The 24,463-nt window shown below is 74.7% G+C and overlaps 21 non-coding genes across 21 annotated transcripts; all 21 read left to right on the top strand.

The window, feature by feature from the left end:
* The first annotated feature begins 408 nt into the window (after positions 1-408).
* On the top strand, positions 409-527 carry LOC132595954 (5S ribosomal RNA). The gene has a single exon (XR_009562062.1). It is a non-coding gene; the product is annotated as a 5S ribosomal RNA (ribosomal RNA).
* A 932-nt stretch (positions 528-1,459) lies between these two features.
* LOC132595953 (5S ribosomal RNA) lies at positions 1,460-1,578 on the top strand. Its single transcript, XR_009562061.1, has one exon. It is a non-coding gene; the product is annotated as a 5S ribosomal RNA (ribosomal RNA).
* A 932-nt stretch (positions 1,579-2,510) lies between these two features.
* Positions 2,511-2,629, top strand: LOC132595952 (5S ribosomal RNA). Its single transcript, XR_009562060.1, has one exon. It is a non-coding gene; the product is annotated as a 5S ribosomal RNA (ribosomal RNA).
* Positions 2,630-3,560: 931 nt separating this feature from the next.
* On the top strand, positions 3,561-3,679 carry LOC132595951 (5S ribosomal RNA). Its single transcript, XR_009562059.1, has one exon. It is a non-coding gene; the product is annotated as a 5S ribosomal RNA (ribosomal RNA).
* A 932-nt stretch (positions 3,680-4,611) lies between these two features.
* Positions 4,612-4,730, top strand: LOC132595950 (5S ribosomal RNA). Its single transcript, XR_009562058.1, has one exon. It is a non-coding gene; the product is annotated as a 5S ribosomal RNA (ribosomal RNA).
* A 931-nt stretch (positions 4,731-5,661) lies between these two features.
* On the top strand, positions 5,662-5,780 carry LOC132595949 (5S ribosomal RNA). The gene has a single exon (XR_009562057.1). It is a non-coding gene; the product is annotated as a 5S ribosomal RNA (ribosomal RNA).
* A 932-nt stretch (positions 5,781-6,712) lies between these two features.
* On the top strand, positions 6,713-6,831 carry LOC132595947 (5S ribosomal RNA). Its single transcript, XR_009562055.1, has one exon. It is a non-coding gene; the product is annotated as a 5S ribosomal RNA (ribosomal RNA).
* A 932-nt stretch (positions 6,832-7,763) lies between these two features.
* LOC132595946 (5S ribosomal RNA) lies at positions 7,764-7,882 on the top strand. The gene has a single exon (XR_009562054.1). It is a non-coding gene; the product is annotated as a 5S ribosomal RNA (ribosomal RNA).
* A 931-nt stretch (positions 7,883-8,813) lies between these two features.
* On the top strand, positions 8,814-8,932 carry LOC132595945 (5S ribosomal RNA). Its single transcript, XR_009562053.1, has one exon. It is a non-coding gene; the product is annotated as a 5S ribosomal RNA (ribosomal RNA).
* A 932-nt stretch (positions 8,933-9,864) lies between these two features.
* Positions 9,865-9,983, top strand: LOC132595944 (5S ribosomal RNA). Its single transcript, XR_009562052.1, has one exon. It is a non-coding gene; the product is annotated as a 5S ribosomal RNA (ribosomal RNA).
* A 932-nt stretch (positions 9,984-10,915) lies between these two features.
* LOC132595943 (5S ribosomal RNA) lies at positions 10,916-11,034 on the top strand. Its single transcript, XR_009562051.1, has one exon. It is a non-coding gene; the product is annotated as a 5S ribosomal RNA (ribosomal RNA).
* Positions 11,035-11,966: 932 nt separating this feature from the next.
* Positions 11,967-12,085, top strand: LOC132595942 (5S ribosomal RNA). The gene has a single exon (XR_009562050.1). It is a non-coding gene; the product is annotated as a 5S ribosomal RNA (ribosomal RNA).
* A 931-nt stretch (positions 12,086-13,016) lies between these two features.
* On the top strand, positions 13,017-13,135 carry LOC132595941 (5S ribosomal RNA). Its single transcript, XR_009562049.1, has one exon. It is a non-coding gene; the product is annotated as a 5S ribosomal RNA (ribosomal RNA).
* Positions 13,136-14,067: 932 nt separating this feature from the next.
* On the top strand, positions 14,068-14,186 carry LOC132595940 (5S ribosomal RNA). Its single transcript, XR_009562048.1, has one exon. It is a non-coding gene; the product is annotated as a 5S ribosomal RNA (ribosomal RNA).
* A 932-nt stretch (positions 14,187-15,118) lies between these two features.
* LOC132595939 (5S ribosomal RNA) lies at positions 15,119-15,237 on the top strand. The gene has a single exon (XR_009562047.1). It is a non-coding gene; the product is annotated as a 5S ribosomal RNA (ribosomal RNA).
* A 931-nt stretch (positions 15,238-16,168) lies between these two features.
* Positions 16,169-16,287, top strand: LOC132595938 (5S ribosomal RNA). The gene has a single exon (XR_009562046.1). It is a non-coding gene; the product is annotated as a 5S ribosomal RNA (ribosomal RNA).
* A 932-nt stretch (positions 16,288-17,219) lies between these two features.
* On the top strand, positions 17,220-17,338 carry LOC132595974 (5S ribosomal RNA). Its single transcript, XR_009562083.1, has one exon. It is a non-coding gene; the product is annotated as a 5S ribosomal RNA (ribosomal RNA).
* Positions 17,339-18,270: 932 nt separating this feature from the next.
* On the top strand, positions 18,271-18,389 carry LOC132595970 (5S ribosomal RNA). Its single transcript, XR_009562079.1, has one exon. It is a non-coding gene; the product is annotated as a 5S ribosomal RNA (ribosomal RNA).
* A 932-nt stretch (positions 18,390-19,321) lies between these two features.
* On the top strand, positions 19,322-19,440 carry LOC132595959 (5S ribosomal RNA). The gene has a single exon (XR_009562067.1). It is a non-coding gene; the product is annotated as a 5S ribosomal RNA (ribosomal RNA).
* Positions 19,441-20,372: 932 nt separating this feature from the next.
* On the top strand, positions 20,373-20,491 carry LOC132595948 (5S ribosomal RNA). Its single transcript, XR_009562056.1, has one exon. It is a non-coding gene; the product is annotated as a 5S ribosomal RNA (ribosomal RNA).
* Positions 20,492-23,187: 2,696 nt separating this feature from the next.
* LOC132595937 (5S ribosomal RNA) lies at positions 23,188-23,306 on the top strand. The gene has a single exon (XR_009562045.1). It is a non-coding gene; the product is annotated as a 5S ribosomal RNA (ribosomal RNA).
* The last annotated feature ends 1,157 nt before the right edge of the window (positions 23,307-24,463 follow it).

Below are 24,463 nucleotides of genomic sequence, written 5' to 3'. Positions count from 1 at the left end.
GTGGCGACTCATTGGTGGCTCCCGGTGGCTTCGGGCCAGCTGCTGTCGGGCAGGAGGGCCGGCCCGGGCTGCGGCCGGGCTGCGCCTAGGGCCGCGTGGGCGGGCAGGGCCGATGCCCAAGGGACCGCGGGCCCCGGGCCCTGAAGCCTCCGGGGCCACGTCCCTGTGAGCGACGTGCGGGATCTTGGGCGGGGCGCCAAGCGCCGAAGGGTTTGCTGGGTCACGGCCGCCCTGGGCTGGGAGGTGGTCGCCAAACCCTCCGCCGCCGCCCGATACCCGAGACCTCCGTTGCCCCTGCCTGGGCGGGCGAGGGGGCCCTGCCGGGGCGGGCCGGCCGCCAGGCTGGCGTTAAGGCGCCAGCGCCAGCGAAACTGGGCCTCAAGAGGCCGCCCGCGGCCCCCCGCCCCCGTCTACGGCCATACCACCCTGAACGCGCCCGATCTCGTCTGATCTCGGAAGCTAAGCAGGGTCGGGCCTGGTTAGTACTTGGATGGGAGACCGCCTGGGAATACCGGGTGCTGTAGGCTTTTTGCCTCCCGCTCCGCCCGCCTTCTCCTTTACTCGCCCGCGGCGGGGGCCGCCGGCTCCGCCCCCGCCGGGCCCCGCTGCAGGCCCCACCTCCTCAGGCCCCTCCCACCACGGCGCGCGCCGGCGGGGTCGCTCCCCGCCGGCCCGGCCGGCCAGGCGGCCAGAAGGCGGCCCTGGAAGGCAGGCGCACCCCAGACGCTCCCGGGGTGGCTGGCCCGGACCCAGACTCCGCCGCGGGCCCAGTTGCCGTCCTTTCGGCCCGCGAGCCCCTCGACCTGCACCTGGCCGCCCCCACCGGCGCCCAGCCCCGGCGCCGCCACCTGTGTGCCGGTGTGTCCCTCCACAGCTCCCTCTGACAAAAGCCCCCCCCCACCCCGCCCCTCTGGCGTGTCACCGCGGCCGGGTGCGGGAGCGGGATCGAGGGCAGGGGCCGCTTCCCCGGGCCTGCCGGCCACCAGGGGCGGGGTCCTGAGCTCGGCGGGGGGTGTGGGGGCAAGGGTGGCCTTGCCGGGGCTGAGGGGCCGTGGCGACTCAATGGTGGCTCCCGGTGGCTTCGGGCCAGCTGCTGTCGGGCAGGAGGGCCGGCCCGGGCTGCGGCCGGGCTGCGCCTAGGGCCGCGTGGGCGGGCAGGGCCGATGCCCAAGGGACCGCGGGCCCCGGGCCCTGAAGCCTCCGGGGCCACGTCCCTGTGAGCGACGTGCGGGATCTTGGGCGGGGCGCCAAGCGCCGAAGGGTTTGCTGGGTCACGGCCGCCCTGGGCTGGGAGGTGGTCGCCAAACCCTCCGCCGCCGCCCGATACCCGAGACCTCCGTTGCCCCTGCCTGGGCGGGCGAGGGGGCCCTGCCGGGGCGGGCCGGCCGCCAGGCTGGCGTTAAGGCGCCAGCGCCAGCGAAACTGGGCCTCAAGAGGCCGCCCGCGGCCCCCCGCCCCCGTCTACGGCCATACCACCCTGAACGCGCCCGATCTCGTCTGATCTCGGAAGCTAAGCAGGGTCGGGCCTGGTTAGTACTTGGATGGGAGACCGCCTGGGAATACCGGGTGCTGTAGGCTTTTTGCCTCCCGCTCCGCCCGCCTTCTCCTTTACTCGCCCGCGGCGGGGGCCGCCGGCTCCGCCCCCGCCGGGCCCCGCTGCAGGCCCCACCTCCTCAGGCCCCTCCCACCACGGCGCGCGCCGGCGGGGTCGCTCCCCGCCGGCCCGGCCGGCCAGGCGGCCAGAAGGCGGCCCTGGAAGGCAGGCGCACCCCAGACGCTCCCGGGGTGGCTGGCCCGGACCCAGACTCCGCCGCGGGCCCAGTTGCCGTCCTTTCGGCCCGCGAGCCCCTCGACCTGCACCTGGCCGCCCCCACCGGCGCCCAGCCCCGGCGCCGCCACCTGTGTGCCGGTGTGTCCCTCCACAGCTCCCTCTGACAAAAGCCCCCCCCCACCCCGCCCCTCTGGCGTGTCACCGCGGCCGGGTGCGGGAGCGGGATCGAGGGCAGGGGCCGCTTCCCCGGGCCTGCCGGCCACCAGGGGCGGGGTCCTGAGCTCGGCGGGGGGTGTGGGGGCAAGGGTGGCCTTGCCGGGGCTGAGGGGCCGTGGCGACTCAATGGTGGCTCCCGGTGGCTTCGGGCCAGCTGCTGTCGGGCAGGAGGGCCGGCCCGGGCTGCGGCCGGGCTGCGCCTAGGGCCGCGTGGGCGGGCAGGGCCGATGCCCAAGGGACCGCGGGCCCCGGGCCCTGAAGCCTCCGGGGCCACGTCCCTGTGAGCGACGTGCGGGATCTTGGGCGGGGCGCCAAGCGCCGAAGGGTTTGCTGGGTCACGGCCGCCCTGGGCTGGGAGGTGGTCGCCAAACCCTCCGCCGCCGCCCGATACCCGAGACCTCCGTTGCCCCTGCCTGGGCGGGCGAGGGGGCCCTGCCGGGGCGGGCCGGCCGCCAGGCTGGCGTTAAGGCGCCAGCGCCAGCGAAACTGGGCCTCAAGAGGCCGCCCGCGGCCCCCCGCCCCCGTCTACGGCCATACCACCCTGAACGCGCCCGATCTCGTCTGATCTCGGAAGCTAAGCAGGGTCGGGCCTGGTTAGTACTTGGATGGGAGACCGCCTGGGAATACCGGGTGCTGTAGGCTTTTTGCCTCCCGCTCCGCCCGCCTTCTCCTTTACTCGCCCGCGGCGGGGTCGCCGGCTCCGCCCCCGCCGGGCCCCGCTGCAGGCCCCACCTCCTCAGGCCCCTCCCACCACGGCGCGCGCCGGCGGGGTCGCTCCCCGCCGGCCCGGCCGGCCAGGCGGCCAGAAGGCGGCCCTGGAAGGCAGCCGCACCCCAGACGCTCCCGGGGTGGCTGGCCCGGACCCAGACTCCGCCGCGGGCCCAGTTGCCGTCCTTTCGGCCCGCGAGCCCCTCGACCTGCACCTGGCCGCCCCCACCGGCGCCCAACCCCGGCGCCGCCACCTGTGTGCCGGTGTGTCCCTCCACAGCTCCCTCCGACAAATGCCCCCCCCCACCCCGCCCCTCTGGCGTGTCACCGCGGCCGGGTGCGGGAGCGGGATCGAGGGCAGGGGCCGCTTCCCCGGGCCTGCCGGCCACCAGGGGCGGGGTCCTGAGCTCGGCGGGGGGTGTGGGGGCAAGGGTGGCCTTGCCGGGGCTGAGGGGCCGTGGCGACTCAATGGTGGCTCCCGGTGGCTTCGGGCCAGCTGCTGTCGGGCAGGAGGGCCGGCCCGGGCTGCGGCCGGGCTGCGCCTAGGGCCGCGTGGGCGGGCAGGGCCGATGCCCAAGGGACCGCGGGCCCCGGGCCCTGAAGCCTCCGGGGCCACGTCCCTGTGAGCGACGTGCGGGATCTTGGGCGGGGCGCCAAGCGCCGAAGGGTTTGCTGGGTCACGGCCGCCCTGGGCTGGGAGGTGGTCGCCAAACCCTCCGCCGCCGCCCGATACCCGAGACCTCCGTTGCCCCTGCCTGGGCGGGCGAGGGGGCCCTGCCGGGGCGGGCCGGCCGCCAGGCTGGCGTTAAGGCGCCAGCGCCAGCGAAACTGGGCCTCAAGAGGCCGCCCGCGGCCCCCCGCCCCCGTCTACGGCCATACCACCCTGAACGCGCCCGATCTCGTCTGATCTCGGAAGCTAAGCAGGGTCGGGCCTGGTTAGTACTTGGATGGGAGACCGCCTGGGAATACCGGGTGCTGTAGGCTTTTTGCCTCCCGCTCCGCCCGCCTTCTCCTTTACTCGCCCGCGGCGGGGGCCGCCGGCTCCGCCCCCGCCGGGCCCCGCTGCAGGCCCCACCTCCTCAGGCCCCTCCCACCACGGCGCGCGCCGGCGGGGTCGCTCCCCGCCGGCCCGGCCGGCCAGGCGGCCAGAAGGCGGCCCTGGAAGGCAGGCGCACCCCAGACGCTCCCGGGGTGGCTGGCCCGGACCCAGACTCCGCCGCGGGCCCAGTTGCCGTCCTTTCGGCCCGCGAGCCCCTCGACCTGCACCTGGCCGCCCCCACCGGCGCCCAGCCCCGGCGCCGCCACCTGTGTGCCGGTGTGTCCCTCCACAGCTCCCTCCGACAAAAGCCCCCCCCCACCCCGCCCCTCTGGCGTGTCACCGCGGCCGGGTGCGGGAGCGGGATCGAGGGCAGGGGCCGCTTCCCCGGGCCTGCCGGCCACCAGGGGCGGGGTCCTGAGCTCGGCGGGGGGTGTGGGGGCAAGGGTGGCCTTGCCGGGGCTGAGGGGCCGTGGCGACTCATTGGTGGCTCCCGGTGGCTTCGGGCCAGCTGCTGTCGGGCAGGAGGGCCGGCCCGGGCTGCGGCCGGGCTGCGCCTAGGGCCGCGTGGGCGGGCAGGGCCGATGCCCAAGGGACCGCGGGCCCCGGGCCCTGAAGCCTCCGGGGCCACGTCCCTGTGAGCGACGTGCGGGATCTTGGGCGGGGCGCCAAGCGCCGAAGGGTTTGCTGGGTCACGGCCGCCCTGGGCTGGGAGGTGGTCGCCAAACCCTCCGCCGCCGCCCGATACCCGAGACCTCCGTTGCCCCTGCCTGGGCGGGCGAGGGGGCCCTGCCGGGGCGGGCCGGCCGCCAGGCTGGCGTTAAGGCGCCAGCGCCAGCGAAACTGGGCCTCAAGAGGCCGCCCGCGGCCCCCCGCCCCCGTCTACGGCCATACCACCCTGAACGCGCCCGATCTCGTCTGATCTCGGAAGCTAAGCAGGGTCGGGCCTGGTTAGTACTTGGATGGGAGACCGCCTGGGAATACCGGGTGCTGTAGGCTTTTTGCCTCCCGCTCCGCCCGCCTTCTCCTTTACTCGCCCGCGGCGGGGTCGCCGGCTCCGCCCCCGCCGGGCCCCGCTGCAGGCCCCACCTCCTCAGGCCCCTCCCACCACGGCGCGCGCCGGCGGGGTCGCTCCCCGCCGGCCCGGCCGGCCAGGCGGCCAGAAGGCGGCCCTGGAAGGCAGGCGCACCCCAGACGCTCCCGGGGTGGCTGGCCCGGACCCAGACTCCGCCGCGGGCCCAGTTGCCGTCCTTTCGGCCCGCGAGCCCCTCGACCTGCACCTGGCCGCCCCCACCGGCGCCCAGCCCCGGCGCCGCCACCTGTGTGCCGGTGTGTCCCTCCACAGCTCCCTCTGACAAAAGCCCCCCCCCACCCCGCCCCTCTGGCGTGTCACCGCGGCCGGGTGCGGGAGCGGGATCGAGGGCAGGGGCCGCTTCCCCGGGCCTGCCGGCCACCAGGGGCGGGGTCCTGAGCTCGGCGGGGGGTGTGGGGGCAAGGGTGGCCTTGCCGGGGCTGAGGGGCCGTGGCGACTCAATGGTGGCTCCCGGTGGCTTCGGGCCAGCTGCTGTCGGGCAGGAGGGCCGGCCCGGGCTGCGGCCGGGCTGCGCCTAGGGCCGCGTGGGCGGGCAGGGCCGATGCCCAAGGGACCGCGGGCCCCGGGCCCTGAAGCCTCCGGGGCCACGTCCCTGTGAGCGACGTGCGGGATCTTGGGCGGGGCGCCAAGCGCCGAAGGGTTTGCTGGGTCACGGCCGCCCTGGGCTGGGAGGTGGTCGCCAAACCCTCCGCCGCCGCCCGATACCCGAGACCTCCGTTGCCCCTGCCTGGGCGGGAGAGGGGGCCCTGCCGGGGCGGGCCGGCCGCCAGGCTGGCGTTAAGGCGCCAGCGCCAGCGAAACTGGGCCTCAAGAGGCCGCCCGCGGCCCCCCGCCCCCGTCTACGGCCATACCACCCTGAACGCGCCCGATCTCGTCTGATCTCGGAAGCTAAGCAGGGTCGGGCCTGGTTAGTACTTGGATGGGAGACCGCCTGGGAATACCGGGTGCTGTAGGCTTTTTGCCTCCCGCTCCGCCCGCCTTCTCCTTTACTCGCCCGCGGCGGGGGCCGCCGGCTCCGCCCCCGCCGGGCCCCGCTGCAGGCCCCACCTCCTCAGGCCCCTCCCACCACGGCGCGCGCCGGCGGGGTCGCTCCCCGCCGGCCCGGCCGGCCAGGCGGCCAGAAGGCGGCCCTGGAAGGCAGGCGCACCCCAGACGCTCCCGGGGTGGCTGGCCCGGACCCAGACTCCGCCGCGGGCCCAGTTGCCGTCCTTTCGGCCCGCGAGCCCCTCGACCTGCACCTGGCCGCCCCCACCGGCGCCCAGCCCCGGCGCCGCCACCTGTGTGCCGGTGTGTCCCTCCACAGCTCCCTCCGACAAAAGCCCCCCCCCACCCCGCCCCTCTGGCGTGTCACCGCGGCCGGGTGCGGGAGCGGGATCGAGGGCAGGGGCCGCTTCCCCGGGCCTGCCGGCCACCAGGGGCGGGGTCCTGAGCTCGGCGGGGGGTGTGGGGGCAAGGGTGGCCTTGCCGGGGCTGAGGGGCCGTGGCGACTCATTGGTGGCTCCCGGTGGCTTCGGGCCAGCTGCTGTCGGGCAGGAGGGCCGGCCCGGGCTGCGGCCGGGCTGCGCCTAGGGCCGCGTGGGCGGGCAGGGCCGATGCCCAAGGGACCGCGGGCCCCGGGCCCTGAAGCCTCCGGGGCCACGTCCCTGTGAGCGACGTGCGGGATCTTGGGCGGGGCGCCAAGCGCCGAAGGGTTTGCTGGGTCACGGCCGCCCTGGGCTGGGAGGTGGTCGCCAAACCCTCCGCCGCCGCCCGATACCCGAGACCTCCGTTGCCCCTGCCTGGGCGGGCGAGGGGGCCCTGCCGGGGCGGGCCGGCCGCCAGGCTGGCGTTAAGGCGCCAGCGCCAGCGAAACTGGGCCTCAAGAGGCCGCCCGCGGCCCCCCGCCCCCGTCTACGGCCATACCACCCTGAACGCGCCCGATCTCGTCTGATCTCGGAAGCTAAGCAGGGTCGGGCCTGGTTAGTACTTGGATGGGAGACCGCCTGGGAATACCGGGTGCTGTAGGCTTTTTGCCTCCCGCTCCGCCCGCCTTCTCCTTTACTCGCCCGCGGCGGGGGCCGCCGGCTCCGCCCCCGCCGGGCCCCGCTGCAGGCCCCACCTCCTCAGGCCCCTCCCACCACGGCGCGCGCCGGCGGGGTCGCTCCCCGCCGGCCCGGCCGGCCAGGCGGCCAGAAGGCGGCCCTGGAAGGCAGGCGCACCCCAGACGCTCCCGGGGTGGCTGGCCCGGACCCAGACTCCGCCGCGGGCCCAGTTGCCGTCCTTTCGGCCCGCGAGCCCCTCGACCTGCACCTGGCCGCCCCCACCGGCGCCCAGTCCCGGCGCCGCCACCTGTGTGCCGGTGTGTCCCTCCACAGCTCCCTCTGACAAAAGCCCCCCCCCACCCCGCCCCTCTGGCGTGTCACCGCGGCCGGGTGCGGGAGCGGGATCGAGGGCAGGGGCCGCTTCCCCGGGCCTGCCGGCCACCAGGGGCGGGGTCCTGAGCTCGGCGGGGGGTGTGGGGGCAAGGGTGGCCTTGCCGGGGCTGAGGGGCCGTGGCGACTCAATGGTGGCTCCCGGTGGCTTCGGGCCAGCTGCTGTCGGGCAGGAGGGCCGGCCCGGGCTGCGGCCGGGCTGCGCCTAGGGCCGCGTGGGCGGGCAGGGCCGATGCCCAAGGGACCGCGGGCCCCGGGCCCTGAAGCCTCCGGGGCCACGTCCCTGTGAGCGACGTGCGGGATCTTGGGCGGGGCGCCAAGCGCCGAAGGGTTTGCTGGGTCACGGCCGCCCTGGGCTGGGAGGTGGTCGCCAAACCCTCCGCCGCCGCCCGATACCCGAGACCTCCGTTGCCCCTGCCTGGGCGGGCGAGGGGGCCCTGCCGGGGCGGGCCGGCCGCCAGGCTGGCGTTAAGGCGCCAGCGCCAGCGAAACTGGGCCTCAAGAGGCCGCCCGCGGCCCCCCGCCCCCGTCTACGGCCATACCACCCTGAACGCGCCCGATCTCGTCTGATCTCGGAAGCTAAGCAGGGTCGGGCCTGGTTAGTACTTGGATGGGAGACCGCCTGGGAATACCGGGTGCTGTAGGCTTTTTGCCTCCCGCTCCGCCCGCCTTCTCCTTTACTCGCCCGCGGCGGGGTCGCCGGCTCCGCCCCCGCCGGGCCCCGCTGCAGGCCCCACCTCCTCAGGCCCCTCCCACCACGGCGCGCGCCGGCGGGGTCGCTCCCCGCCGGCCCGGCCGGCCAGGCGGCCAGAAGGCGGCCCTGGAAGGCAGCCGCACCCCAGACGCTCCCGGGGTGGCTGGCCCGGACCCAGACTCCGCCGCGGGCCCAGTTGCCGTCCTTTCGGCCCGCGAGCCCCTCGACCTGCACCTGGCCGCCCCCACCGGCGCCCAACCCCGGCGCCGCCACCTGTGTGCCGGTGTGTCCCTCCACAGCTCCCTCCGACAAAAGCCCCCCCCCACCCCGCCCCTCTGGCGTGTCACCGCGGCCGGGTGCGGGAGCGGGATCGAGGGCAGGGGCCGCTTCCCCGGGCCTGCCGGCCACCAGGGGCGGGGTCCTGAGCTCGGCGGGGGGTGTGGGGGCAAGGGTGGCCTTGCCGGGGCTGAGGGGCCGTGGCGACTCAATGGTGGCTCCCGGTGGCTTCGGGCCAGCTGCTGTCGGGCAGGAGGGCCGGCCCGGGCTGCGGCCGGGCTGCGCCTAGGGCCGCGTGGGCGGGCAGGGCCGATGCCCAAGGGACCGCGGGCCCCGGGCCCTGAAGCCTCCGGGGCCACGTCCCTGTGAGCGACGTGCGGGATCTTGGGCGGGGCGCCAAGCGCCGAAGGGTTTGCTGGGTCACGGCCGCCCTGGGCTGGGAGGTGGTCGCCAAACCCTCCGCCGCCGCCCGATACCCGAGACCTCCGTTGCCCCTGCCTGGGCGGGCGAGGGGGCCCTGCCGGGGCGGGCCGGCCGCCAGGCTGGCGTTAAGGCGCCAGCGCCAGCGAAACTGGGCCTCAAGAGGCCGCCCGCGGCCCCCCGCCCCCGTCTACGGCCATACCACCCTGAACGCGCCCGATCTCGTCTGATCTCGGAAGCTAAGCAGGGTCGGGCCTGGTTAGTACTTGGATGGGAGACCGCCTGGGAATACCGGGTGCTGTAGGCTTTTTGCCTCCCGCTCCGCCCGCCTTCTCCTTTACTCGCCCGCGGCGGGGGCCGCCGGCTCCGCCCCCGCCGGGCCCCGCTGCAGGCCCCACCTCCTCAGGCCCCTCCCACCACGGCGCGCGCCGGCGGGGTCGCTCCCCGCCGGCCCGGCCGGCCAGGCGGCCAGAAGGCGGCCCTGGAAGGCAGGCGCACCCCAGACGCTCCCGGGGTGGCTGGCCCGGACCCAGACTCCGCCGCGGGCCCAGTTGCCGTCCTTTCGGCCCGCGAGCCCCTCGACCTGCACCTGGCCGCCCCCACCGGCGCCCAGCCCCGGCGCCGCCACCTGTGTGCCGGTGTGTCCCTCCACAGCTCCCTCCGACAAAAGCCCCCCCCCACCCCGCCCCTCTGGCGTGTCACCGCGGCCGGGTGCGGGAGCGGGATCGAGGGCAGGGGCCGCTTCCCCGGGCCTGCCGGCCACCAGGGGCGGGGTCCTGAGCTCGGCGGGGGGTGTGGGGGCAAGGGTGGCCTTGCCGGGGCTGAGGGGCCGTGGCGACTCAATGGTGGCTCCCGGTGGCTTCGGGCCAGCTGCTGTCGGGCAGGAGGGCCGGCCCGGGCTGCGGCCGGGCTGCGCCTAGGGCCGCGTGGGCGGGCAGGGCCGATGCCCAAGGGACCGCGGGCCCCGGGCCCTGAAGCCTCCGGGGCCACGTCCCTGTGAGCGACGTGCGGGATCTTGGGCGGGGCGCCAAGCGCCGAAGGGTTTGCTGGGTCACGGCCGCCCTGGGCTGGGAGGTGGTCGCCAAACCCTCCGCCGCCGCCCGATACCCGAGACCTCCGTTGCCCCTGCCTGGGCGGGCGAGGGGGCCCTGCCGGGGCGGGCCGGCCGCCAGGCTGGCGTTAAGGCGCCAGCGCCAGCGAAACTGGGCCTCAAGAGGCCGCCCGCGGCCCCCCGCCCCCGTCTACGGCCATACCACCCTGAACGCGCCCGATCTCGTCTGATCTCGGAAGCTAAGCAGGGTCGGGCCTGGTTAGTACTTGGATGGGAGACCGCCTGGGAATACCGGGTGCTGTAGGCTTTTTGCCTCCCGCTCCGCCCGCCTTCTCCTTTACTCGCCCGCGGCGGGGGCCGCCGGCTCCGCCCCCGCCGGGCCCCGCTGCAGGCCCCACCTCCTCAGGCCCCTCCCACCACGGCGCGCGCCGGCGGGGTCGCTCCCCGCCGGCCCGGCCGGCCAGGCGGCCAGAAGGCGGCCCTGGAAGGCAGGCGCACCCCAGACGCTCCCGGGGTGGCTGGCCCGGACCCAGACTCCGCCGCGGGCCCAGTTGCCGTCCTTTCGGCCCGCGAGCCCCTCGACCTGCACCTGGCCGCCCCCACCGGCGCCCAGCCCCGGCGCCGCCACCTGTGTGCCGGTGTGTCCCTCCACAGCTCCCTCTGACAAAAGCCCCCCCCCACCCCGCCCCTCTGGCGTGTCACCGCGGCCGGGTGCGGGAGCGGGATCGAGGGCAGGGGCCGCTTCCCCGGGCCTGCCGGCCACCAGGGGCGGGGTCCTGAGCTCGGCGGGGGGTGTGGGGGCAAGGGTGGCCTTGCCGGGGCTGAGGGGCCGTGGCGACTCAATGGTGGCTCCCGGTGGCTTCGGGCCAGCTGCTGTCGGGCAGGAGGGCCGGCCCGGGCTGCGGCCGGGCTGCGCCTAGGGCCGCGTGGGCGGGCAGGGCCGATGCCCAAGGGACCGCGGGCCCCGGGCCCTGAAGCCTCCGGGGCCACGTCCCTGTGAGCGACGTGCGGGATCTTGGGCGGGGCGCCAAGCGCCGAAGGGTTTGCTGGGTCACGGCCGCCCTGGGCTGGGAGGTGGTCGCCAAACCCTCCGCCGCCGCCCGATACCCGAGACCTCCGTTGCCCCTGCCTGGGCGGGCGAGGGGGCCCTGCCGGGGCGGGCCGGCCGCCAGGCTGGCGTTAAGGCGCCAGCGCCAGCGAAACTGGGCCTCAAGAGGCCGCCCGCGGCCCCCCGCCCCCGTCTACGGCCATACCACCCTGAACGCGCCCGATCTCGTCTGATCTCGGAAGCTAAGCAGGGTCGGGCCTGGTTAGTACTTGGATGGGAGACCGCCTGGGAATACCGGGTGCTGTAGGCTTTTTGCCTCCCGCTCCGCCCGCCTTCTCCTTTACTCGCCCGCGGCGGGGGCCGCCGGCTCCGCCCCCGCCGGGCCCCGCTGCAGGCCCCACCTCCTCAGGCCCCTCCCACCACGGCGCGCGCCGGCGGGGTCGCTCCCCGCCGGCCCGGCCGGCCAGGCGGCCAGAAGGCGGCCCTGGAAGGCAGGCGCACCCCAGACGCTCCCGGGGTGGCTGGCCCGGACCCAGACTCCGCCGCGGGCCCAGTTGCCGTCCTTTCGGCCCGCGAGCCCCTCGACCTGCACCTGGCCGCCCCCACCGGCGCCCAGCCCCGGCGCCGCCACCTGTGTGCCGGTGTGTCCCTCCACAGCTCCCTCCGACAAAAGCCCCCCCCCACCCCGCCCCTCTGGCGTGTCACCGCGGCCGGGTGCGGGAGCGGGATCGAGGGCAGGGGCCGCTTCCCCGGGCCTGCCGGCCACCAGGGGCGGGGTCCTGAGCTCGGCGGGGGGTGTGGGGGCAAGGGTGGCCTTGCCGGGGCTGAGGGGCCGTGGCGACTCATTGGTGGCTCCCGGTGGCTTCGGGCCAGCTGCTGTCGGGCAGGAGGGCCGGCCCGGGCTGCGGCCGGGCTGCGCCTAGGGCCGCGTGGGCGGGCAGGGCCGATGCCCAAGGGACCGCGGGCCCCGGGCCCTGAAGCCTCCGGGGCCACGTCCCTGTGAGCGACGTGCGGGATCTTGGGCGGGGCGCCAAGCGCCGAAGGGTTTGCTGGGTCACGGCCGCCCTGGGCTGGGAGGTGGTCGCCAAACCCTCCGCCGCCGCCCGATACCCGAGACCTCCGTTGCCCCTGCCTGGGCGGGCGAGGGGGCCCTGCCGGGGCGGGCCGGCCGCCAGGCTGGCGTTAAGGCGCCAGCGCCAGCGAAACTGGGCCTCAAGAGGCCGCCCGCGGCCCCCCGCCCCCGTCTACGGCCATACCACCCTGAACGCGCCCGATCTCGTCTGATCTCGGAAGCTAAGCAGGGTCGGGCCTGGTTAGTACTTGGATGGGAGACCGCCTGGGAATACCGGGTGCTGTAGGCTTTTTGCCTCCCGCTCCGCCCGCCTTCTCCTTTACTCGCCCGCGGCGGGGTCGCCGGCTCCGCCCCCGCCGGGCCCCGCTGCAGGCCCCACCTCCTCAGGCCCCTCCCACCACGGCGCGCGCCGGCGGGGTCGCTCCCCGCCGGCCCGGCCGGCCAGGCGGCCAGAAGGCGGCCCTGGAAGGCAGCCGCACCCCAGACGCTCCCGGGGTGGCTGGCCCGGACCCAGACTCCGCCGCGGGCCCAGTTGCCGTCCTTTCGGCCCGCGAGCCCCTCGACCTGCACCTGGCCGCCCCCACCGGCGCCCAACCCCGGCGCCGCCACCTGTGTGCCGGTGTGTCCCTCCACAGCTCCCTCCGACAAAAGCCCCCCCCCACCCCGCCCCTCTGGCGTGTCACCGCGGCCGGGTGCGGGAGCGGGATCGAGGGCAGGGGCCGCTTCCCCGGGCCTGCCGGCCACCAGGGGCGGGGTCCTGAGCTCGGCGGGGGGTGTGGGGGCAAGGGTGGCCTTGCCGGGGCTGAGGGGCCGTGGCGACTCAATGGTGGCTCCCGGTGGCTTCGGGCCAGCTGCTGTCGGGCAGGAGGGCCGGCCCGGGCTGCGGCCGGGCTGCGCCTAGGGCCGCGTGGGCGGGCAGGGCCGATGCCCAAGGGACCGCGGGCCCCGGGCCCTGAAGCCTCCGGGGCCACGTCCCTGTGAGCGACGTGCGGGATCTTGGGCGGGGCGCCAAGCGCCGAAGGGTTTGCTGGGTCACGGCCGCCCTGGGCTGGGAGGTGGTCGCCAAACCCTCCGCCGCCGCCCGATACCCGAGACCTCCGTTGCCCCTGCCTGGGCGGGCGAGGGGGCCCTGCCGGGGCGGGCCGGCCGCCAGGCTGGCGTTAAGGCGCCAGCGCCAGCGAAACTGGGCCTCAAGAGGCCGCCCGCGGCCCCCCGCCCCCGTCTACGGCCATACCACCCTGAACGCGCCCGATCTCGTCTGATCTCGGAAGCTAAGCAGGGTCGGGCCTGGTTAGTACTTGGATGGGAGACCGCCTGGGAATACCGGGTGCTGTAGGCTTTTTGCCTCCCGCTCCGCCCGCCTTCTCCTTTACTCGCCCGCGGCGGGGGCCGCCGGCTCCGCCCCCGCCGGGCCCCGCTGCAGGCCCCACCTCCTCAGGCCCCTCCCACCACGGCGCGCGCCGGCGGGGTCGCTCCCCGCCGGCCCGGCCGGCCAGGCGGCCAGAAGGCGGCCCTGGAAGGCAGGCGCACCCCAGACGCTCCCGGGGTGGCTGGCCCGGACCCAGACTCCGCCGCGGGCCCAGTTGCCGTCCTTTCGGCCCGCGAGCCCCTCGACCTGCACCTGGCCGCCCCCACCGGCGCCCAGCCCCGGCGCCGCCACCTGTGTGCCGGTGTGTCCCTCCACAGCTCCCTCTGACAAAAGCCCCCCCCCACCCCGCCCCTCTGGCGTGTCACCGCGGCCGGGTGCGGGAGCGGGATCGAGGGCAGGGGCCGCTTCCCCGGGCCTGCCGGCCACCAGGGGCGGGGTCCTGAGCTCGGCGGGGGGTGTGGGGGCAAGGGTGGCCTTGCCGGGGCTGAGGGGCCGTGGCGACTCAATGGTGGCTCCCGGTGGCTTCGGGCCAGCTGCTGTCGGGCAGGAGGGCCGGCCCGGGCTGCGGCCGGGCTGCGCCTAGGGCCGCGTGGGCGGGCAGGGCCGATGCCCAAGGGACCGCGGGCCCCGGGCCCTGAAGCCTCCGGGGCCACGTCCCTGTGAGCGACGTGCGGGATCTTGGGCGGGGCGCCAAGCGCCGAAGGGTTTGCTGGGTCACGGCCGCCCTGGGCTGGGAGGTGGTCGCCAAACCCTCCGCCGCCGCCCGATACCCGAGACCTCCGTTGCCCCTGCCTGGGCGGGCGAGGGGGCCCTGCCGGGGCGGGCCGGCCGCCAGGCTGGCGTTAAGGCGCCAGCGCCAGCGAAACTGGGCCTCAAGAGGCCGCCCGCGGCCCCCCGCCCCCGTCTACGGCCATACCACCCTGAACGCGCCCGATCTCGTCTGATCTCGGAAGCTAAGCAGGGTCGGGCCTGGTTAGTACTTGGATGGGAGACCGCCTGGGAATACCGGGTGCTGTAGGCTTTTTGCCTCCCGCTCCGCCCGCCTTCTCCTTTACTCGCCCGCGGCGGGGGCCGCCGGCTCCGCCCCCGCCGGGCCCCGCTGCAGGCCCCACCTCCTCAGGCCCCTCCCACCACGGCGCGCGCCGGCGGGGTCGCTCCCCGCCGGCCCGGCCGGCCAGGCGGCCAGAAGGCGGCCCTGGAAGGCAGGCGCACCCCAGACGCTCCCGGGGTGGCTGGCCCGGACCCAGACTCCGCCGCGGGCCCAGTTGCCGTCCTTTCGGCCCGCGAGCCCCTCGACCTGCACCTGGCCGCCCCCACCGGCGCCCAGCCCCGGCGCCGCCACCTGTGTGCCGGTGTGTCCCTCCACAGCTCCCTCCGACAAAAGCCCCCCCCCACCCCGCCCCTCTGGCGTGTCACCGCGGCCGGGTGCGGGAGCGGGATCGAGGGCAGGGGCCGCTTCCCCGGGCCTGCCGGCCACCAGGGGCGGGGTCCTGAGCTCGGCGGGGGGTGTGGGGGCAAGGGTGGCCTTGCCGGGGCTGAGGGGCCGTGGCGACTCATTGGTGGCTCCCGGTGGCTTCGGGCCAGCTGCTGTCGGGCAGGAGGGCCGGCCCGGGCTGCGGCCGGGCTGCGCCTAGGGCCGCGTGGGCGGGCAGGGCCGATGCCCAAGGGACCGCGGGCCCCGGGCCCTGAAGCCTCCGGGGCCACGTCCCTGTGAGCGACGTGCGGGATCTTGGGCGGGGCGCCAAGCGCCGAAGGGTTTGCTGGGTCACGGCCGCCCTGGGCTGGGAGGTGGTCGCCAAACCCTCCGCCGCCGCCCGATACCCGAGACCTCCGTTGCCCCTGCCTGGGCGGGCGAGGGGGCCCTGCCGGGGCGGGCCGGCCGCCAGGCTGGCGTTAAGGCGCCAGCGCCAGCGAAACTGGGCCTCAAGAGGCCGCCCGCGGCCCCCCGCCCCCGTCTACGGCCATACCACCCTGAACGCGCCCGATCTCGTCTGATCTCGGAAGCTAAGCAGGGTCGGGCCTGGTTAGTACTTGGATGGGAGACCGCCTGGGAATACCGGGTGCTGTAGGCTTTTTGCCTCCCGCTCCGCCCGCCTTCTCCTTTACTCGCCCGCGGCGGGGTCGCCGGCTCCGCCCCCGCCGGGCCCCGCTGCAGGCCCCACCTCCTCAGGCCCCTCCCACCACGGCGCGCGCCGGCGGGGTCGCTCCCCGCCGGCCCGGCCGGCCAGGCGGCCAGAAGGCGGCCCTGGAAGGCAGCCGCACCCCAGACGCTCCCGGGGTGGCTGGCCCGGACCCAGACTCCGCCGCGGGCCCAGTTGCCGTCCTTTCGGCCCGCGAGCCCCTCGACCTGCACCTGGCCGCCCCCACCGGCGCCCAACCCCGGCGCCGCCACCTGTGTGCCGGTGTGTCCCTCCACAGCTCCCTCCGACAAAAGCCCCCCCCCACCCCGCCCCTCTGGCGTGTCACCGCGGCCGGGTGCGGGAGCGGGATCGAGGGCAGGGGCCGCTTCCCCGGGCCTGCCGGCCACCAGGGGCGGGGTCCTGAGCTCGGCGGGGGGTGTGGGGGCAAGGGTGGCCTTGCCGGGGCTGAGGGGCCGTGGCGACTCAATGGTGGCTCCCGGTGGCTTCGGGCCAGCTGCTGTCGGGCAGGAGGGCCGGCCCGGGCTGCGGCCGGGCTGCGCCTAGGGCCGCGTGGGCGGGCAGGGCCGATGCCCAAGGGACCGCGGGCCCCGGGCCCTGAAGCCTCCGGGGCCACGTCCCTGTGAGCGACGTGCGGGATCTTGGGCGGGGCGCCAAGCGCCGAAGGGTTTGCTGGGTCACGGCCGCCCTGGGCTGGGAGGTGGTCGCCAAACCCTCCGCCGCCGCCCGATACCCGAGACCTCCGTTGCCCCTGCCTGGGCGGGCGAGGGGGCCCTGCCGGGGCGGGCCGGCCGCCAGGCTGGCGTTAAGGCGCCAGCGCCAGCGAAACTGGGCCTCAAGAGGCCGCCCGCGGCCCCCCGCCCCCGTCTACGGCCATACCACCCTGAACGCGCCCGATCTCGTCTGATCTCGGAAGCTAAGCAGGGTCGGGCCTGGTTAGTACTTGGATGGGAGACCGCCTGGGAATACCGGGTGCTGTAGGCTTTTTGCCTCCCGCTCCGCCCGCCTTCTCCTTTACTCGCCCGCGGCGGGGGCCGCCGGCTCCGCCCCCGCCGGGCCCCGCTGCAGGCCCCACCTCCTCAGGCCCCTCCCACCACGGCGCGCGCCGGCGGGGTCGCTCCCCGCCGGCCCGGCCGGCCAGGCGGCCAGAAGGCGGCCCTGGAAGGCAGGCGCACCCCAGACGCTCCCGGGGTGGCTGGCCCGGACCCAGACTCCGCCGCGGGCCCAGTTGCCGTCCTTTCGGCCCGCGAGCCCCTCGACCTGCACCTGGCCGCCCCCACCGGCGCCCAGCCCCGGCGCCGCCACCTGTGTGCCGGTGTGTCCCTCCACAGCTCCCTCCGACAAAAGCCCCCCCCCACCCCGCCCCTCTGGCGTGTCACCGCGGCCGGGTGCGGGAGCGGGATCGAGGGCAGGGGCCGCTTCCCCGGGCCTGCCGGCCACCAGGGGCGGGGTCCTGAGCTCGGCGGGGGGTGTGGGGGCAAGGGTGGCCTTGCCGGGGCTGAGGGGCCGTGGCGACTCATTGGTGGCTCCCGGTGGCTTCGGGCCAGCTGCTGTCGGGCAGGAGGGCCGGCCCGGGCTGCGGCCGGGCTGCGCCTAGGGCCGCGTGGGCGGGCAGGGCCGATGCCCAAGGGACCGCGGGCCCCGGGCCCTGAAGCCTCCGGGGCCACGTCCCTGTGAGCGACGTGCGGGATCTTGGGCGGGGCGCCAAGCGCCGAAGGGTTTGCTGGGTCACGGCCGCCCTGGGCTGGGAGGTGGTCGCCAAACCCTCCGCCGCCGCCCGATACCCGAGACCTCCGTTGCCCCTGCCTGGGCGGGCGAGGGGGCCCTGCCGGGGCGGGCCGGCCGCCAGGCTGGCGTTAAGGCGCCAGCGCCAGCGAAACTGGGCCTCAAGAGGCCGCCCGCGGCCCCCCGCCCCCGTCTACGGCCATACCACCCTGAACGCGCCCGATCTCGTCTGATCTCGGAAGCTAAGCAGGGTCGGGCCTGGTTAGTACTTGGATGGGAGACCGCCTGGGAATACCGGGTGCTGTAGGCTTTTTGCCTCCCGCTCCGCCCGCCTTCTCCTTTACTCGCCCGCGGCGGGGGCCGCCGGCTCCGCCCCCGCCGGGCCCCGCTGCAGGCCCCACCTCCTCAGGCCCCTCCCACCACGGCGCGCGCCGGCGGGGTCGCTCCCCGCCGGCCCGGCCGGCCAGGCGGCCAGAAGGCGGCCCTGGAAGGCAGGCGCACCCCAGACGCTCCCGGGGTGGCTGGCCCGGACCCAGACTCCGCCGCGGGCCCAGTTGCCGTCCTTTCGGCCCGCGAGCCCCTCGACCTGCACCTGGCCGCCCCCACCGGCGCCCAGCCCCGGCGCCGCCACCTGTGTGCCGGTGTGTCCCTCCACAGCTCCCTCCGACAAAAGCCCCCCCCCACCCCGCCCCTCTGGCGTGTCACCGCGGCCGGGTGCGGGAGCGGGATCGAGGGCAGGGGCCGCTTCCCCGGGCCTGCCGGCCACCAGGGGCGGGGTCCTGAGCTCGGCGGGGGGTGTGGGGGCAAGGGTGGCCTTGCCGGGGCTGAGGGGCCGTGGCGACTCATTGGTGGCTCCCGGTGGCTTCGGGCCAGCTGCTGTCGGGCAGGAGGGCCGGCCCGGGCTGCGGCCGGGCTGCGCCTAGGGCCGCGTGGGCGGGCAGGGCCGATGCCCAAGGGACCGCGGGCCCCGGGCCCTGAAGCCTCCGGGGCCACGTCCCTGTGAGCGACGTGCGGGATCTTGGGCGGGGCGCCAAGCGCCGAAGGGTTTGCTGGGTCACGGCCGCCCTGGGCTGGGAGGTGGTCGCCAAACCCTCCGCCGCCGCCCGATACCCGAGACCTCCGTTGCCCCTGCCTGGGCGGGCGAGGGGGCCCTGCCGGGGCGGGCCGGCCGCCAGGCTGGCGTTAAGGCGCCAGCGCCAGCGAAACTGGGCCTCAAGAGGCCGCCCGCGGCCCCCCGCCCCCGTCTACGGCCATACCACCCTGAACGCGCCCGATCTCGTCTGATCTCGGAAGCTAAGCAGGGTCGGGCCTGGTTAGTACTTGGATGGGAGACCGCCTGGGAATACCGGGTGCTGTAGGCTTTTTGCCTCCCGCTCCGCCCGCCTTCTCCTTTACTCGCCCGCGGCGGGGGCCGCCGGCTCCGCCCCCGCCGGGCCCCGCTGCAGGCCCCACCTCCTCAGGCCCCTCCCACCACGGCGCGCGCCGGCGGGGTCGCTCCCCGCCGGCCCGGCCGGCCAGGCGGCCAGAAGGCGGCCCTGGAAGGCAGGCGCACCCCAGACGCTCCCGGGGTGGCTGGCCCGGACCCAGACTCCGCCGCGGGCCCAGTTGCCGTCCTTTCGGCCCGCGAGCCCCTCGACCTGCACCTGGCCGCCCCCACCGGCGCCCAGCCCCGGCGCCGCCACCTGTGTGCCGGTGTGTCCCTCCACAGCTCCCTCCGACAAAAGCCCCCCCCCACCCCGCCCCTCTGGCGTGTCACCGCGGCCGGGTGCGGGAGCGGGATCGAGGGCAGGGGCCGCTTCCCCGGGCCTGCCGGCCACCAGGGGCGGGGTCCTGAGCTCGGCGGGGGGTGTGGGGGCAAGGGTGGCCTTGCCGGGGCTGAGGGGCCGTGGCGACTCAATGGTGGCTCCCGGTGGCTTCGGGCCAGCTGCTGTCGGGCAGGAGGGCCGGCCCGGGCTGCGGCCGGGCTGCGCCTAGGGCCGCGTGGGCGGGCAGGGCCGATGCCCAAGGGACCGCGGGCCCCGGGCCCTGAAGCCTCCGGGGCCACGTCCCTGTGAGCGACGTGCGGGATCTTGGGCGGGGCGCCAAGCGCCGAAGGGTTTGCTGGGTCACGGCCGCCCTGGGCTGGGAGGTGGTCGCCAAACCCTCCGCCGCCGCCCGATACCCGAGACCTCCGTTGCCCCTGCCTGGGCGGGCGAGGGGGCCCTGCCGGGGCGGGCCGGCCGCCAGGCTGGCGTTAAGGCGCCAGCGCCAGCGAAACTGGGCCTCAAGAGGCCGCCCGCGGCCCCCCGCCCCCGTCTACGGCCATACCACCCTGAACGCGCCCGATCTCGTCTGATCTCGGAAGCTAAGCAGGGTCGGGCCTGGTTAGTACTTGGATGGGAGACCGCCTGGGAATACCGGGTGCTGTAGGCTTTTTGCCTCCCGCTCCGCCCGCCTTCTCCTTTACTCGCCCGCGGCGGGGGCCGCCGGCTCCGCCCCCGCCGGGCCCCGCTGCAGGCCCCACCTCCTCAGGCCCCTCCCACCACGGCGCGCGCCGGCGGGGTCGCTCCCCGCCGGCCCGGCCGGCCAGGCGGCCAGAAGGCGGCCCTGGAAGGCAGGCGCACCCCAGACGCTCCCGGGGTGGCTGGCCCGGACCCAGACTCCGCCGCGGGCCCAGTTGCCGTCCTTTCGGCCCGCGAGCCCCTCGACCTGCACCTGGCCGCCCCCACCGGCGCCCAGCCCCGGCGCCGCCACCTGTGTGCCGGTGTGTCCCTCCACAGCTCCCTCTGACAAAAGCCCCCCCCCACCCCGCCCCTCTGGCGTGTCACCGCGGCCGGGTGCGGGAGCGGGATCGAGGGCAGGGGCCGCTTCCCCGGGCCTGCCGGCCACCAGGGGCGGGGTCCTGAGCTCGGCGGGGGGTGTGGGGGCAAGGGTGGCCTTGCCGGGGCTGAGGGGCCGTGGCGACTCAATGGTGGCTCCCGGTGGCTTCGGGCCAGCTGCTGTCGGGCAGGAGGGCCGGCCCGGGCTGCGGCCGGGCTGCGCCTAGGGCCGCGTGGGCGGGCAGGGCCGATGCCCAAGGGACCGCGGGCCCCGGGCCCTGAAGCCTCCGGGGCCACGTCCCTGTGAGCGACGTGCGGGATCTTGGGCGGGGCGCCAAGCGCCGAAGGGTTTGCTGGGTCACGGCCGCCCTGGGCTGGGAGGTGGTCGCCAAACCCTCCGCCGCCGCCCGATACCCGAGACCTCCGTTGCCCCTGCCTGGGCGGGCGAGGGGGCCCTGCCGGGGCGGGCCGGCCGCCAGGCTGGCGTTAAGGCGCCAGCGCCAGCGAAACTGGGCCTCAAGAGGCCGCCCGCGGCGCCCCGCCCCCGTCTACGGCCATACCACCCTGAACGCGCCCGATCTCGTCTGATCTCGGAAGCTAAGCAGGGTCGGGCCTGGTTAGTACTTGGATGGGAGACCGCCTGGGAATACCGGGTGCTGTAGGCTTTTTGCCTCCCGCTCCGCCCGCCTTCTCCTTTACTCGCCCGCGGCGGGGGGGCCGCCGGCTCCGCCCCCGCCGAGCCCCGCTGCAGGCAGTAGTCAAGGTGGGTTTACCTGCCCGAGCAGGAAGCTTGGGCGATGGCAGAAGTGGGAAGAAACTCTTGAGCACAGGTTCTTGGGATCCACGGAGCAGCGCATGCACATGCGATGGGTGCCTACACAGCTGGCTTGCTTGTCTGTGGGGAAAGGCGAGATGGGTCAGGGCCTGGGTTCCTGAGGGGCTGAGAATCAAGGCAGGGATAGAAGAAAGGGGACAGGCCCACATCCCCTGAACCCACGCCGGCGCCCACTCACCTTTGTGGAAAATACGATTGAAAAGTGCCCGCAAGAATCTCTTCAGATGCCTCCAGAGTTGAGGCAAGAAGGGGAGGGGGGAGGCCGGGAGCAGGGTGAGCCCTGAAATCCAACCCTTGTCCCGGTCACACCCCAGCAGCCCTCCCACCTCAGCCCCTTCAAGACCCCAGGGCTCCCCCAACCGCGCTGCACAGATCCTGCCCTGACCATAGTCACCATGTTGATCCCCACGTTGAGCAAGATGAAGCTGACCGGGATCAGAAGAATTGAGTATCCTTGCTCCTGGCATTTCCTGGGGATGGGGCCAGTGAACGGCTCGGCTCGGTAGTAGTTTCGCTCACCCATGGCCGTTGGTCCCAGGACTGCCTGGGCCCTCTGCCCTCCAGTTTTAACTGGGAGCCAGACTGGGTCATAATGGGGCAGGTGGTGAGGTCACAGTGAGGGAGGGGGATGAAAAGGAGGGCCCAGAGTGGCATTCCCTGGTAACCAGGGTCAGGTAAGCTGAGCCTGGACAGTCAAACAGGGCCCGGTGGCCGGCATACATCCCCTCGAGCGGTCATTCATTCGCTCACCGCCCGCTGACTCACTTGTTCAAATGACACATTGCGTCTCTTGGCCCCTCTTGAGACTAGGAAGACCTTGGCCTCAGAGGCCTGCTGAAGGCCTGGCTGGAGTCCAGAGCCTCAGCCTTCTTCATGCCCTTCACTGGGCCTGGAGCTGGACCTGCCCAGATGTGGAACCTCCCAGTTTGGAAGCAACTTCTTGTATGAGGCTCTCTGTGGACAGGGACAGCTGAGACACAGAGGAGGTGCCCAGAGACCAGGGGTTTGGAGTCTGCAGCTGCAGATGTACTTAGTGCATGGTATAGGACCAGGAGGGGCCTGCTGGCAGAACTGTGGCCACTAAACCAAAGGGACCCTCAGGCCAAGAAGGGGACACTGGCTTCTTATTGCAGGAAGCCAAGCGCAGGGACCCAGGCTGGCAGAAGGAGTGGCGCTTCCAAGCCACAGACCACCAATGTTTCCTGGACTCTGGCGCTCTTTATTCCTCTCTCCATGCCCTGCCGCCCCCTGCCCCTGCCCCCACTTGCTGCTGGTAAGTTCATTTTCCCAGTCTGGCTCCCGTGCAGAGAGGGCCTGGAGGCCGAGGTGGAAGGTAGCAGCGAGTTGGCCCGCGCTTGGCCCTCCTGCGGTTGCCGCTTCAGCACCAGACTGTCATACACCTGGTAGTTGGCATTGCCTCCCGGGTTCCGGCTGAGTGGCATGAAGGTGGGCGGGGGTGGAGGGTGCTCGGTAGCCTGGACGTCGGGCAGGAGGTGAGAGGGGCGGAGGAGCAGCGCTGAGCTGGGAGCCGGGGCCCGCTGGTCCGAGGCCTCGGCCAGTACCGTGAGGGAGGCGGAGGTGGCCACAGGGCGCCGCAAGGGCAGGATCTCAGCCCATTCGGCCGCCGGGTGCCGCACCTCGTGGGGATCGCGGGAGTAATCCAAGTGTCCCGTGGAGGGATGCAGGCTGCGGTTGGACTCGCTGTGAGCACAGCTGGGGAGGCTACGTCTGTGGGCCGGTGGGGTGTCGCGCTACCAGGCGTCGGGCCGGTAGACCCGAGGCACCAGAGCGGATGGAGGCTCAGAGCCCTCCAGACCCAGACTCCGCCATGGGCCCAGTTGCCGTCCTTTCGGCCCGCGAGCCCCTCGACCTGCACCTGGCCGCCCCCACCGGCGCCCAGCCCCGGCGCCGCCACCTGTGTGCCGGTGTGTCCCTCCACAGCTCCCTCCGACAAAAGCCCCACCCCCACCCCGCCCCTCTGGCGTGTCACCGCGGCCGGGTGCGGGAGCGGGATCGAGGGCAGGGGCCGCTTCCCCGGGCCTGCCGGCCACCAGGGGCGGGGTCCTGAGTCGGCGGGGGGTGTGGGGGCAAGGGTGGCCTTGCCGGGGCTGAGGGGCCGTGGCGACTCAATGGTGGCTCCCGGTGGCTTCGGGCCAGCTGCTGTCGGGCAGGAGGGCCGGCCCGGGCTGCGGCCGGGCTGCGCCTAGGGCCGCGTGGGCGGGCAGGGCCGATGCCCAAGGGACCGCGGGCCCCGGGCCCTGAAGCCTCCGGGGCCACGTCCCTGTGAGCGACGTGCGGGATCTTGGGCGGGGCGCCAAGCGCCGAAGGGTTTGCTGGGTCACGGCCGCCCTGGGCTGGGAGGTGGTCGCCAAACCCTCCGCCGCCGCCCGATACCCGAGACCTCCATTGCCCCTGCCTGGGCGGGCGAGGGGGCCCTGCCGGGGCGGGCCGGCCGCCAGGCTGGCGTTAAGGCGCCAGCGCCAGCGAAACTGGGCCTCAAGAGGCCGCCCGCGGCCCCCCGCCCCCGTCTACGGCCATACCACCCTGAACGCGCCCGATCTCGTCTGATCTCGGAAGCTAAGCAGGGTCGGGCCTGGTTAGTACTTGGATGGGAGACCGCCTGGGAATACCGGGTGCTGTAGGCTTTTTGCCTCCCGCTCCGCCCGCCTTCTCCTTTACTCGCCCGCGGCGGGGGGGCCGCCGGCTCCGCCCCCGCCGAGCCCCGCTGCAGGCAGTAGTCAAGGTGGGTTTACCTGCCCGAGCAGGAAGCTTGGGCGATGGCAGAAGTGGGAAGAAACTCTTGAGCACAGGTTCTTGGGATCCACGGAGCAGCGCATGCACATGCGATGGGTGCCTACACAGCTGGCTTGCTTGTCTGTGGGGAAAGGCGAGATGGGTCAGGGCCTGGGTTCCTGAGGGGCTGAGAATCAAGGCAGGGATAGAAGAAAGGGGACAGGCCCACATCCCCTGAACCCACGCCGGCGCCCACTCACCTTTGTGGAAAATACGATTGAAAAGTGCCCGCAAGAATCTCTTCAGATGCCTCCAGAGTTGAGGCAAGAAGGGGAGGGGGGAGGCCGGGAGCAGGGTGAGCCCTGAAATCCAACCCTTGTCCCGGTCACACCCCAGCAGCCCTCCCACCTCAGCCCCTTCAAGACCCCAGGGCTCCCCCAACCGCGCTGCACAGATCCTGCCCTGACCATAGTCACCATGTTTATCCCCACGTTGAGCAAGATGAAGCTGACCGGGATCAGAAGAATTGAGTATCCTTGCTCCTGGCATTTCCTGGGGATGGGGCCAGTGAACGGCTCGGCTCGGTAGTAGTTTCGCTCACCCATGGCCGTTGGTCCCAGGACTGCCTGGGCCCTCTGCCCTCCAGTTTTAACTGGGAGCCAGACTGGGTCATAATGGGGCAGGTGGTGAGGTCACAGTGAGGGAGGGGGATGAAAAGGAGGGCCCAGAGTGGCATTCCCTGGTAACCAGGGTCAGGTAAGCTGAGCCTGGACAGTCAAACAGGGCCCGGTGGCCGGCATACATCCCCTCGAGCGGTCATTCATTCGCTCACCGCCCGCTGACTCACTTGTTCAAATGACACATTGCGTCTCTTGGCCCCTCTTGAGACTAGGAAGACCTTGGCCTCAGAGGCCTGCTGAAGGCCTGGCTGGAGTCCAGAGCCTCAGCCTTCTTCATGCCCTTCACTGGGCCTGGAGCTGGACCTGCCCAGATGTGGAACCTCCCAGTTTGGAAGCAACTTCTTGTATGAGGCTCTCTGTGGACAGGGACAGCTGAGACACAGAGGAGG

Source organism: Globicephala melas, unplaced genomic scaffold (genome assembly GCF_963455315.2).
Source record: "Globicephala melas unplaced genomic scaffold, mGloMel1.2 SCAFFOLD_828, whole genome shotgun sequence".
NCBI classification, from domain to species: Eukaryota; Metazoa; Chordata; class Mammalia; order Artiodactyla; family Delphinidae; genus Globicephala; species Globicephala melas.
The sequence above is the reverse complement of the archived record's forward strand: the minus strand, read 5'-3'. Positions and strand labels throughout refer to the sequence as shown.